At 44.7% G+C, this 13,541-nt stretch overlaps 1 protein-coding gene across 1 annotated transcript in view; it reads left to right on the top strand.

Moving 5' to 3' along the window:
• LOC137332870 (2-Hydroxyacid oxidase 2-like) overlaps nt 1-13,541 on the top strand; it is a 185,319-nt gene that overhangs the window by 130,202 nt on the left and 41,576 nt on the right. The gene's annotated exons all lie outside the window — the stretch shown is intronic.

Genomic DNA, 13,541 nt, shown 5'->3' on the forward strand with positions numbered 1-13,541 from the left:
CACAGTGAGCTTGTAAAAGGAATGGCTTCTCCTCAATTTCATTCAATCCCAGTTCCACACACAGTACTCAGCCATCTTCTAAGTTATTTGCAATTAGTGTGATATGTATACATCCTGTGCATTGCCAGCACCTCCAAGTGTCATTTATTAGTTTATTAATTTTTAGCATGATTGTTTTAATTGGTGTGATTCACAGGGATAGAATGAAAGGAAAGGGAAAAATGTTAACAAGATTCGAGAGTGTTGTCAACACTTCATTTCAATATAACGTAGAATCATATAGAATTTACAGCACAGAAACATTTGGCCCAACTGGTCTATGCTGGTGTTTATGCTCCACACGAGCCAATTCCCACCCCTCTTCCTCTAACCCTATCAGCACAACCTTCTATTCTTTTCTCCTTCAGGTGTTTATCCAGCTTTCCCTTAGATGCACCTATGCTATTCACCACAACGATTACTTGCAGTAGCGAGGTCCGCATTCTAATCACTCTCTGGGTAAAGAAGTTTCTCCTGAATTCCTTATTGGATTTATTAATGACTATCTTATATTTATGGCCCCTTGATTTGGACTCCCCCACAAGTGGAAACATTTTCTCTACGTCTACCCTATCAAACCATTTCATGATCTCAAAGACCTCGATCTGGTCACCCCTCAGTCTTCTCTTTTCCAAAGACCCCCAGCCTGTTCAGACTTTCCTGATAGGTATAACCTCTCAGTTCATCACAACATAGCTGAGGGGTAGTTCTATGATCCCACAATTCCAGCGGGGAGTTGCACTCTCAGGGAGCATGGCCGGAGGTACAAGCTCCAGACAGGGAGCCCCTCTCGTGGCTGTTATAAAAATGCTCCACTCACTTCACATTTTTGTTCCCTGGAATGTGATGAATATAGGTTGCAAGTGTCATAAAAGACACAAAGGAGTTTTTGAAATCTTGAAAAAACTGCTGGTTCTACAAAATGGTGGAGGTGGGGGTGGGGGAGAGAAGGGCTTTGAAAGTATCTGGAAAGGAATGGAAGCAAATGACAGGTTCAGTATTTTGAAAGTTATGTGGTTCTACATACATCTGGAAGGCAAGAGCACCAAGAAAACGGGATCTTTAGTGTGTCACTAATAATACCAGTGAGACAACACAGACCTAGCACATCCCACGTATTGTGGAGTAAATAAACTCGGTCGCAATGCAGCAAAGTTCAAAGATATTGTAAATCAACCAGACTGCGGTTCAGTATCATTCTCCCATGATGTGCATGGAGTAGTAAAATGTCAAAACTTCAACTCTAGATTGCAAGTAGCCTCTTTAGAATAAAATTCTGACATTTTGTTGTTTTAGACAGCACTTTGTGAGTGCAGTCACATAAAGCACGGCTGTACTTTATTCCTTGCGGGGGAATGAAGAATACCTCGATTCTTTTGTTTACTCTGTGTCTAGCCTTTGATATCTGAAGCATTGTGTGCGTCATTTGCTTAGTGTTACTAGAGGGTAAATATTACTTAGCTGCAAACCCAGTTGTTTCAGTGGACTTCAATTTGTTTCATTGGTTTAAGAATGAGAAATGTAGTCCTTTGATGCAAACATTTACCTCAGAACAGTCTTAATGTAACAACCGAAAACAAGTCTACCCAAAGTTCTGTTCTGAGTTAATGAATAACTTTCACATGTAAAAGTATGGATGTTATCCCTGTTTACAGTGAGACTGCTACTTGTGAAAGAACACGCAGGATTTTTCAAGTACTGATTATCATTTTTTAATAGTGGATCTCACCTGGTGAGTCAGATTAAACACTGTCTTATCCCATGTAATGTAAAATATAAAATAAGGGCCAACAGTTTATGGTGATTCAATTAGGCGTATCTCATCTATGTCATAGAGTGTGAAAGTGTTAGTGATATTTTCAGGCTCCAGTTCCATTATTCTGTGTATGTTTTCAAGGGCAACTGTAAATCAGTGGTCTTGCTTACTATTAAAAGTCTGTCTAATTATATTACTTTTCTTAAGTGTGCAGGATATAAAAGAAGGTGGTGGGGATGATATTCTTCATTGCAGGTATGAGATAAAGAAAGGAAAGACTTGCATTTATAGCTCCTTTCTCTTCCTCAGGATGCTCCAAAGCACTCCACAGCCAGTAAAGTACTTTTGAAATGTAGTCACTGAATGTAGGCAAACACAGCAGTCATAGAATCATAGAAAATTTACGGCACAGAAGGAGGCCATTCGGCCCATCGTGTCCGCGCCGGCCGAAAATGAGCCGCCCAGCCTAATCCCACTTTCCAGCACCTGATCCGTAGCCCTGTAGGTTACGGCACTTGAGGTGCACATCCAGGTACTTTTTAAATGAGTTGAGAGTTTCTGCCTCTACCACCCTTTCAGGCAGTGTGTTCCAGACCCCCACCACCCTCTGGGTGAAAAAAGAAATTCCTCCGCTCCCCTCAAATCCTTTTACCAATCACTTTAAATCTATGCCCCCAGGTTATTGACCTCTCTGCTAAGTGAAATAGGTCCTCCCTATCCACTCTATCCAGGCCCCTCTTAATTTTGTACACCTCAATTAAATCTCATCTCAGCCTCCTCTGTTCCAAAAAGAACAACTCCAGCCTATCCAATCTTTCCTCATAGCTAAAATTATCCAGTCCTCGCAACATCCTCGTAAATCTCCTCTGTGCCCTCTCTAGTGCAATTACATCCTTCCTGTAATGTGGTGACCAGATTGGGATGCAGTACTCAAGCTTTGGCCTAACCAGTGTTTTATACAGTTCCAGCATAACCTCCCTGCTCTTATATTCTATGCCTCAGCTAATAAAGGAAAGTATTCCATATGCCTTCTTAACCACCTTATCTACCTGTCCTGCTACCTTCAGAGATCTGTGGACGTGCACTCCAAAGTCCCTCACTTCCTCAACACCTTTCAGCATCCTCCCATTTATTGTGTACTCCCTTGCCTTGTTTGCCCTCCCCAAATGCATTACCTCACACTGCTCGGGATTGAATTCCATTTGCCACGTTTCTGCCCACCTGACCAGTCCATTGATATCTTCCTGCAGTCCACAGCTTTCCTCCTCATTGTCAACCATAAGACCATAAAAGATAGGAGCAGTAGTAGGCCATTCGGCCCCTCGAGCCTGCTCCGCCATTTAATGAGATCATGGCTTTTGGCCTACGCCCTGCAGGTTTTGAAGCCCGTGAGGACCCCTCCAAAGACTGCTCCACCTGCACCTGTGCAGGGGCAGACTCAGCCACCTGGAGAGGAGGTAGCATTGCGGGTACTGGTTGAGAGGGGGTCAACGGGTGAGACGTGGGGGCGCTTTGAGTGGCGCCCCCACTTCCATGTCCCCTTTCACCATTGTCCCTCCCTGGGCCAGGCCCACATCACTCCTACCACCCTGCTGGACAACAGTGTGGTGGACATGTGTGATGCGTTGGAAGGCTACTTCTAACGTATCTGTCAGCCTGATTAAGGTGGCAGAATGTTGTTCACCTTGCGTCTGAACGACCGATGTTAGGGCCTGAATGGACGCAGCTGTGAGCCGTGCTTGAAGCTTAACGGTGGCTAGGCTTCTCTCCATTGCAGACATTCCCGCACTTACCTGTGATACTATCTCAGAAATTTAATGTGACTTGAACCAAAAAGGACCAAAAGATTGATTAAGAGGGGAAAAGTAGAGTATGAGAGTAAACTTGCAAGGAACATAAGAGTGGACTGTAAAAGCTTCTACAAGTATGTAAAAAGGAAAAGATTAGTGAAGACAAATGTAGGTCCCCTACAGTCCGAAATGGGGGAATTTATAATGGGAAACAAGGAAATGGCAGAGCAATTAAACAATTACTTTGGTTCTGTCTTCACGGAAGAGGACACAAATAACTTCCCAGAAATGCTAGGGAACCAAGGGACTAGTGAGAAGGAGGAATTAAAGGAAATTAGTATTAATAAAAAAATAGTGCTGGAGAAATTAATGGGACTGAAAGCCGATAAATCCCCAGGGCCTGAAAATCTGCATCCCAGAGTACTAAAAGAGGTAGCCATGGAAATAGTGGATGCATTAGTTGTCATCTTCCAAAATTCTATAGATTATGGAACAGTCCCTGCAGATTGGAGGGTGGCAAATGTAACCCCACTATTTAAAAAAGGAGGGAGAGAGAGAATAGGGAACAACAGACCGGTTAGCCTAACATCAGTAGTAGGGAAAATACTAGAGTCTGTTATAAAGGATGTGATAACAGGACACTTAGAAAATATCAACGGGATTAGACAAAGTCCGCATGGATTTATGAAAGTGAGATCGTGTTTGACAAACCTGCTGGAGTTTTTTGAGGATGTAACTGGTAGAATAGACAAGGGAGAACCAGTGGATGTGGTTTATTTGGATTTTCAGAAGGCCTTTGATAAAGTCCCACATAAGAGGTTAGTGTGCAAAATTAAAGTACATGGGATTGGGGATAATATACTGGCATGGATTGAAAATTGGTTATCAGACAGGAAACAGGGAGTAGGAATAAATGGGTCTTTTTCAGGGTGGCAGGCAGTGACTAGTGGGGTATCGCAGGGATCAGTGCTTGAGCCCCAGCTATTCACAATATATATTAATGATTTGGATGAGGGAACCAAATGTAATATTTCCAAGTTTGCTGATGACACAAAACTAGGTGGGATCGTGAGTTGTGAGAAGGATGCAAAGAGGCTTCAAGGTGATTTAGACAAGTTGAGTGAATGGGCAAATACATGGCAGATGCAGTATAATATGGATAAATGTGAAGTTATCCACTTCGGAAGGAAAAACAGAAAGACAGAGTATTATTTAAATGGTGATAGATTGGGAAATATTGATATACAAAGGGACCTGGGTGTCCTTGTACACCAGTCACTTAACGCAAACATGCAGGTGCAGCAAGTAGTTAGGAAGGTAAATGGTACATTGCAAGAGGATTTGAGTACAGGAGCAAGGATGTCTTACTGCAGTTATACAGGGCCTTGGTGAGACCACACCTGGAGTATTGTGCGCAGTTTTGGTCTCTTTACCTAAGAAAGGATATACTTGCCATGGAGGGAGTGCAGCGAAGGTTCACCAGACTGATTCCTGGGATGGCAGGACTGTCGTATGAGGAGAGATTGGATTGACTCGGCCTGAATTCACTCGAGTTTAGAAGAATGAGAAGGGATCTCATTGAAACATAAAATTCTGACAGGGCTAGACAGACTGGATGCAGGGAGGATGTTTCCCCTGGCTGGGGGTCCAGAACGAGGGGGTCACAGTCTCAGGATACGGGGTAGAACATTTAGGACTGAGATGAGGAGAAATTTCTTCACTCAGAGGGTGGTGAACCTGTGGAATTCTGTACCACAGAAGGCTGTGGAGGCCAAGTCACTGAATATATTTAAGAAGGAGATAGATAGATTTCCAGGCACAAAAGGCATCAAGGGGTATGGGGAGAGAGCGGGAATATGGTATTGAGATAGAGGATCAGCCATGATCACATTGAATGGCAGAGCAGGCTTGAAGGGTTGAATGGCCTACTCCTGCTCCTATTTTTTAAGTTTCTATGTCTATATTTCAGCAGTTACGTGTGACACTATCTCAGACAGTTGCTCACGACCCTGCAACACTATCTCAGAGATTCCCTCACGTATATGTGCTACCATTCCACTCATGCAGGAGTTGGACTCCTCCATCCTCTGCACTATTGTGGAGAGTGTGCGTGGGACCTGTTCCAGTACCTCACAAATGTGCTGCTGTCCCTCGATCATTCTCCTTTTAAAGGATGGCCCCCGGGATTCAGCATCTGCGTCCAGTTGAGCAGAGCCTGGAGAGGAGTGCTCCCAGGGATGCAGACTCTCCACAGCTGCCCCTTCCACTCGTGTCTGCTTGCGCTCACTTGTGTGTGGTGACTCACCAGGTGCCAACCCAACTAACTCACTACTAGGACCCACTGAGGTGTGAGTATCTGCGCTGGTGGATGGCTCACTAAGATGTGATGGTGAACCCTCAGAGGCCGGCAGGTCCTCTGAGGAATCGCCCTCTGCTGTCACTGTGGTTGTTGAAGGCCCTGTAAGAAAACAAAACACCATAAGATCATAAGACCAAAAGAGATAGGAGCAGGAGTAGGCCATTTGGCCCCTCGAGCCTCCTCCGCCATTCAATGAGATCATGGCTGATCTGATATTTACCTCAACTCCACTTTCCCGCCTTTTCCCCATATCCTTCGACTCCCATAAATGTATTCAATGACTCAGCCTCCACAGCTTTTTGGGGTAAAAAATTCCAAAGATTCACGACCCTCTGGGAGAAGAAATTCCTCCTCATTTCCATCTTAAAAGGGCGACCCCTTATTCTGAGACTATGCCCCCTCGTTTTAGATTCCCCCATGAGGGTAACATCCTCTCAGCATCTACCCTATTGAGTCCCCTCAGAATCTTGTATGTTTCAATAAGATCTCCTCTCATTCTTCTAAACTCCAATGAGTATAGACCCAACCAGTTCAATCTTTCCTCATAAGACAACCCTTCCATACCTGGAATCAACCTAGTGAACCTTCTCTGAACTGGCTTCAATGCAACTATGTCCTTCCTTAAATAGGGCATCAGAACTGTACGCAATACTCCAGGTGTGGTCTCACCAGCACCCTGTACAGTTGTAGCATGACTTCCCTGCTTTTATGCTCCATCCCCCTAGAAATAAAGGCCAATATTCCGTTTGCCTTCCGGATTACCTGCGGCACCTGTATGTTAACTTTTGTGTTTCGTGTACGAGGACACCCAGATCCCTCTGTACTGCAGCATTTTGTAGTATTTCTCCATTCAAATAATATTTTGCTTTTTTATTTTTCCTCCCAAAGTGGATGACTTCACATTTTCCCACGTAATAGTCCAAATTTTTGCCCATTTGCTTAACCTGTCAATATCCCTTTGCAGACACTTTGTGTCTTCATCGTAACTTGCTTTTCCACCCACCTTTGTATCATCAGCAAATTTAGCCACAAGACACTCTGTTCCTTCATCCAAGTCATTGATATATATTGTAAATAGTTGAGGCCCCAGCACTGATGACCTGCGGCACCCCACTAGTTACAGATTGCCATTTTGAAAATGACACTTTTATCCCGACTCTTTGTTTTCTGTTAGTTAGTCAATCCTCTATCCATGCCTGTATATCACTCCCAACACCATGAGCTCTTATCTTGTGCAGTAACCTTTTATGTGGCACCTTATTGAATGCCTTTTGGAAATCCAAATATACTGCATCCATTGGTTCCCCTTTATCCACCCTGCCCGTTACTTCCTCAAAGAACTCTAATAAATTTGTCAGACATGATTTCCCCTTCATAAAACCGTGTTGACTCTCCTTGATTGTATTATGAGTCAACAAATGTCCTGCTACTACTTCCTTAATAATGGATTCTAGCATTTTCCCAATGACAGATGTTAGGTTAACTGGTCTATAGTTGCCTGCTTTCTGTCTCACTCCCTTCTTGAATAGGGGTGTTACGTTTGCGGTTTTCCAATCCGCTGGGACCTTTCCAGAATCTAGTGAATTCTGGAAGATTACAACCAATGCATCCACTATCTCTGTCGCCACTTCCTTTAAGATCCTTGGATGCAAGCCATCAGGTCCAGGGGACTTGTCAGCCTTTAGTCAGCCATTAATTTTCCTAGTACTTTTTCTCTAATGATAGTGATTGTTTTTAGTTCCTCTCTCCCCTTTGCCCCTTGATTTCTACTATTATTAGTATTATTATTCACTACTGTGAAGACAGATACAAAATATCTGTTCAATTCCTCTGCCATTTCCTTGTTTTCCATTATTATTTCCCCAGTCTCATCCTCTAAGGGACCAATGTTTACTTTAGCTACCCTCTTCCTTTTTATATACTTGTAGAAGCTTTTACTGTCAGTTTTTATATTTCTTGCTAGTTTACTCTCATAATTTATTTTCTCCCTCTATTATTCTTTTAGTCATCCTTTGCTGGTTTTTTGAAGTTTTCCCAATCTTCGGGCTTACCAGTAATCTTTGCCATGTTGTATGCTTTTTCTTTTAACCTGATACCATTCTTGACTTCCTTAGTTAGCCATGGTCGGTTCACCCTTTTTGTGGAGTCTTCCCTCCTCACAGGGATATATTTTTGTTGCGAGTCATAAAATATCTTTTTAAATGTTTGCCACTGCTTATCCGCCATCATATCATCTAACCTGTTTACCCAGTCCACTTTAGCCAATTCCGCCCTCATTCCTTTATAATTAATCCTTATTTAAGTTTAATACAGTAGTTTCCAACCCAAGATCCTCACTCTCAAACTGGATGTGAAATTCTATCATGTTATAAGAACATAAGAAATAGGAGCAGGAGTAGGCCATTCGGCCCCTCGAGCCTGCTCCGCCATTCAATAAGATCATGGCTGATCTGATCCTAACCTCAAATCTAAATTCATGTCCAATTTCCTGCCCGCTCCCCGTAACCTCTAATTCCCTTTACTTCTAGGAAACTGTCTATTTCTGTTTTAAATTTATTTAATGATGTAGCTTCCACAGCTTCCTGGGGCAGCAAATTCCACAGACCTACTACCCTCTGAGTGAAGAAGTTTCTCCTCGTCTCAGTTTTGAAAGAGTAGCCCCTTATTCTAAGATTATGATCACTGCTTCCCAAGGGATCCTTTACTTTGAGATCATTAATTAATCCTGTTTCATTACCCATTACCAGATCCAAAATGGCTTGTTCCCTGGTTGGTTCCCCGACGCATTGGTCTAAGAAACAGTCCCTAACACACTCTACAAACTCCTCCTCAGGGCTATTTTTGCCAATTTGATTTGTCCAATCTATGTGAAAGTTAAAACCACCCATGATTATTGCATTACCTTTTTTACAAGCCCCCCTTATTTCCTGATTTATATTTTGCCCTACAGTGTAGCTACTGTTAGGAGGCCTATATACTACTCCCACCAGTGATTTCTTTCCCTTGCTGTTTCTTACCTCCACCCAAATTGATTCGACATCTTGATCTTCTGAGCCAAGATCATTTCTCACTATTATACCAATTTCATCCATTATCAACAGAGCTACCCCACCACCTTTACCTTTTTTCCTATCCTTCCGAAATGTTAAATAACCCTGAATGTTTAGCTCCCAACTGTGGTCACCTTGCAACCATGTCTCAGTAATGGCCACGAGATCATACCCATTTGTTTCTATTTGTGCCGTCAATTCATCTATCTTAATACGAATGCTGCGCGCATTCAGATAAAGAACCTTTAATTTTGTCTTTTTACCATTCTTTCCTACCCCGGCCCCATTTGCTAGCGCACTCTTATGTTTGTATGCTCTGTCCCTTCCTGACACACTCTGTTTATCATTACCCCCATCACTTTCCTGTACTACTTCCTTGTCTTTTCTCTTTATCAATCTAAACTTCGCCCACCTGAGCCTCCCCCCCTCTATTTAGTTTAAAGCCTTCTCTACCGCCCTAGTTATTCAGTTTGCCAGAACACTGGTCCCAGCATGGTTCAGGTGAAGCCCGTCCCAACGGAACAGCTCCCTCTTTCCCCAGTACTGGTGCCAGTGCCCCATGAATCGAAACCCACTTCTCCCACACCAATCTTTGAGCCACACATTCATCTCTCTGATCTGATTTACCCTATGCCAATTTGCTCGTGGCTCAGGTAATAATCCGGAGATTATCACCTTTGTGGTTCTGCTTTTTAATTTAGTCCCTAGCTGCTCAAACTCCCTCAGCAGAACCTCTTTCTTAGTCCTACCTATGTCATTGGCCAATTGGCCACACAGCCAATTTTTGTATCATCTGTAAACTTCTTAATCATGCCCCTTACATTTAAGTCCAAATCATTAATATATATCACAAAAAGCAAGGGACCTAGTACTGAGCCCTGCGGAACTCCACTGAAAACAGCCTTCCAGTCACAAAAACACCCATCGACCATTACCCTTTGCTTCTTGCCACTGAGCCAATTTTGGATCCAACTTGCCACTCTCCCTTGGATCCCATGGGCTTGTACTTTTTTGACCAGTCTGCCATGTGGGACCTTGTCAAAAGCCTTGCTAATATCCATGTAGACTGCATCAAATGCACTACCCTCATCGACCCTCCTTGTTACCTCCTCAAAAAATTCAATCAAGTTAGTCAGACATGACCTTTCCGGAAAAAATCCATGTTGACTGTCCTTGATTACTCCGTGCCTTTCTAAGTGACAGTTTATCCTGTCCCTCAGAATTGATTCCAATAATTTGCCCACCACTGAGGTTGGACTGGCTGGCCTGTAATTACTCGGTCTATCCCTCGCTCCCTTTTTAAACAATAGTTCAACGTTAGCAGTCCTCCAATCCGCACAGCAGTCCACACAGCAAGGTCCCACAAACAGCAATGAGATAAAGGACCTGCTAATCTATTTTTGATGGTGTTGGTTGTGGGATAAATATTGGTCAGGACATCGGGACAACACCCTTCTTTGAATAGTCCATGGGATCTTTTAGATAAACCTGAGGGGGCATCTGGGGCCTCAGTTTAATGTCTCATCTGAAGGACGGCACCTCCCACAGTGCAGCACTCCCTTAGTACTGCACTGAAGTGTCAGCCTAGATAGTGGTTTGGACCTACAATTCACCTGACTCAGAGGCGAGAGTGGTACCACTGAGCCAAGGCTGGCAATTGGTAGGAATGGTGAATATCAGAAAAGTGGAGTTGAGGGGGATCCAAATCTCAGGTCTGGCCTGGATATTTTCTCATGTTCAAAGTCACTAGACTTGCCTATAAACAGATCTTGCATCCCTAATTGTCAGGAGTTTGCCTGTACTGTTTAATACCTAGTTACACCATAGCATGATTAGGGGGGATGGGGCATAACAATGGAATCACCTTATTATAGGAACTGGTTACCATAAACTCACACATGCCCTTCCAGTGCGCTTCTCCAATCTTTCGAGAGGCAGATGGTTCAAACTTTAGTGAGACGAGGCTAAATTTGAATCAATAAGATGTTTCATTTTAGTCAGGAAGTAAACATACGGAGTAACAGATATAGCAAATCTCACCTTGTTTTCACTTAATTTCAGCCCTTCCTTGTGATAAAGAAAATAGTAAAACCAAGCAACACAGTCCCTGTTAGTGACTGAAGTAGCATATTCTTTTGGCCGACCATATCACTGAACTGGACCAAGACATGGTCTGGGCTTGGTTGCCTCTCTCAGCTTGCCTTGTTCTATTGCTCCCTTTCTGGACAGGAAACTGAGGCCTTGACCTCTGACCCTTTTCCTATCCAAGGGTTTGCCTGTCGGACTGACAATCAAACTGACTACTGCCTGCCCCCTCTCCCCGCCCCTGGTGGAGGGCCCTGACAAATGATTACTGCTGTTTCCAAAATGAATAGGGCTATCCCAATACAATGTACGTGAATAGTTCACAGGAACGCCTTAACTAGCCCTTTGTTTGATCAGACAACGGACAACATTCCACAAACCAGGACGTCTGACTTTTATATAAGCATCTCTTATCCCTCACCCCCAGCTTCATGTTGCAGAGAAGATTTTTAACCCCTGCCAAGCTCAAATTAACTGAAGAATAGCCCTTCAATAATAAACCTTCTGAGGAAAATGGTTGAACATCCCTATAACGTGTGTGGGTTGGTAATGTTGAGAAGATGTTACTGGGATTTGCAGGCAGGGTCACAGGAGCAGAGGCAACAGTCATTGGCAGGGGAGGAAATTTCTTCAAAGGGTTTCCTTGTGAGAAAACTGATGGGAGATCCCTTTCCAAAATCCCTGCCCTCCCTACAGTGACCATGCCCTCAACTCCCCACCAGCTGGCCTCAAGGTCAGGTTTGGGCTTGGGGTGGGGGTGGGGCAATGAAGGGGGAGGGAATGGCCACTCATGGTTGGTTGCGATTTCCAAAAAAGACTTTCCCAGCAGTAGGGACAACCTGTATTATTTAAAATATCCTGCTGACATGAGCTCAAGTCCCCCCACTCCTGGAGTGCCAAAGTTGTCATTACCAGGACTGGCTACAAGATTGTCAGCGCTTTGGACCTCTGGGACATGTTTTAAACTTACCTGTGCACATCTAACATTTAATTTTTACCATTGGTACGGGAGCTCTACGTTTGTGTGTGTGGGTAAGTGGGTGTGTGGGTGTGTGTGTGGGTGCGTGCGAGTGTGTGCGTGGGTGTGGTTGTGGGTGTGTGTGTGTGTGAGTATGTGTGTGTGTCGAGGGGTGTGTGTGGGTGTGGAGGGGTGAGTGGGAAAGTTGGTTAGTGGGTGTGTGTGTTGGGGGGGAATGTGGGTGTGTGTGTGTGTGGGGGATGTGTGGGGAGGTTGGTGCGTGGGTGTGTGTGAATGGGGGGGTGGTGTGTGGATGGGTGTGCGCGCGTGTGTGTATGTATGTGTGCGGATGGGTGTGCGCGCGTGTGTGTGGGTGTGCGTGTGTGTCTGTATGTATGTGTGTGGATGGGTGTGCGCGCGTGTGTGTGGGTGTGCGTGTGTGTCTGTATGTATGTGTGCGGATGGGTGTGCGCGCGTGTGTGTATGTATGTGTGTGGATGGGTGTGCGCGCGTGTGTGTGGGTGTGCGTGTGTGTATGTATGTGTGTGGATGGGTGTGCGCGCGTGTGTGTGGGTGTGCGTGTGTGTCTGTATGTATGTGTGCGGATGGGTGTGCGCGCGTGTGTGTGGGTGTGCGTGTGTGTCTGTACGTACACACATGGGTTCAGCACTTCACTGGGGTGAAGAGCTAGTGTTCTAGTGTAAATTATAGTTCTAGTGTCAATACAGCACAGAGCACATGGTGAAAATGCTAACGTTTCAAGGAACAATTATGTGTAGATTATTATTAGTCCCAAGAAAACTCCGTATCACAATATAGTTGCATTGTACCATTTGTCACTAATGCACGTAATGGGAAGATAAGGAAACCTTTTAGTTATAAAGTTGTTCTGAAGTGAGTTGTAATGATATTTCAATTTGAGTATTGGAATTTAGAGCCATTCCCGTAATACTGGTCAGTACTGTATCAGTGTTTCAGTTCAGCAACTGGTCAGATCCAGAGGCAGTGTGGGTAATTTTAACCCTCAGCCGGGTTTCTCAAGCCTCAGGGATCACGGCAGCTGAAGAGAGGCGAGAATGGCTGGATGCAGCAGGGAAGTGTCTTTCCAGCAATTTCACCCGGCCCACCAAGCAAACCTGCTTCCAACCCTGCAATCGGACACCTGAAATTGGACCCCTCCCCCCCACGATCAGACCACCCCCCCCCCCCCCCCCCCCCACTGCGATCGGCTGACACCCAGCGATCGGACCCCCCACTCCCATGATTGGACCCCGCCTCGTGATTGGCCTACCCCTCCCCCGCGAACTCTTTGACCCCCGACCAATCTCTCTGATGTACTCCCGTCGATCCATGATTCCTCCCTCCCTCTCTCCTCTCCTCTCCACTCCCTGGCTGTGGCCTGGTGCTGCAGGCCTACTGTCCCGACAGCCAGACAGCCTCTCAATCTGACTGACTGAGGCCGGGAAATGGAATCCAAAAGTATTAATCAGGACCTCTGGGAAAT

This window comes from Heptranchias perlo, chromosome 15, assembly GCF_035084215.1.
Source record: "Heptranchias perlo isolate sHepPer1 chromosome 15, sHepPer1.hap1, whole genome shotgun sequence".
Classification (NCBI taxonomy): Eukaryota; Metazoa; Chordata; class Chondrichthyes; order Hexanchiformes; family Hexanchidae; genus Heptranchias; species Heptranchias perlo.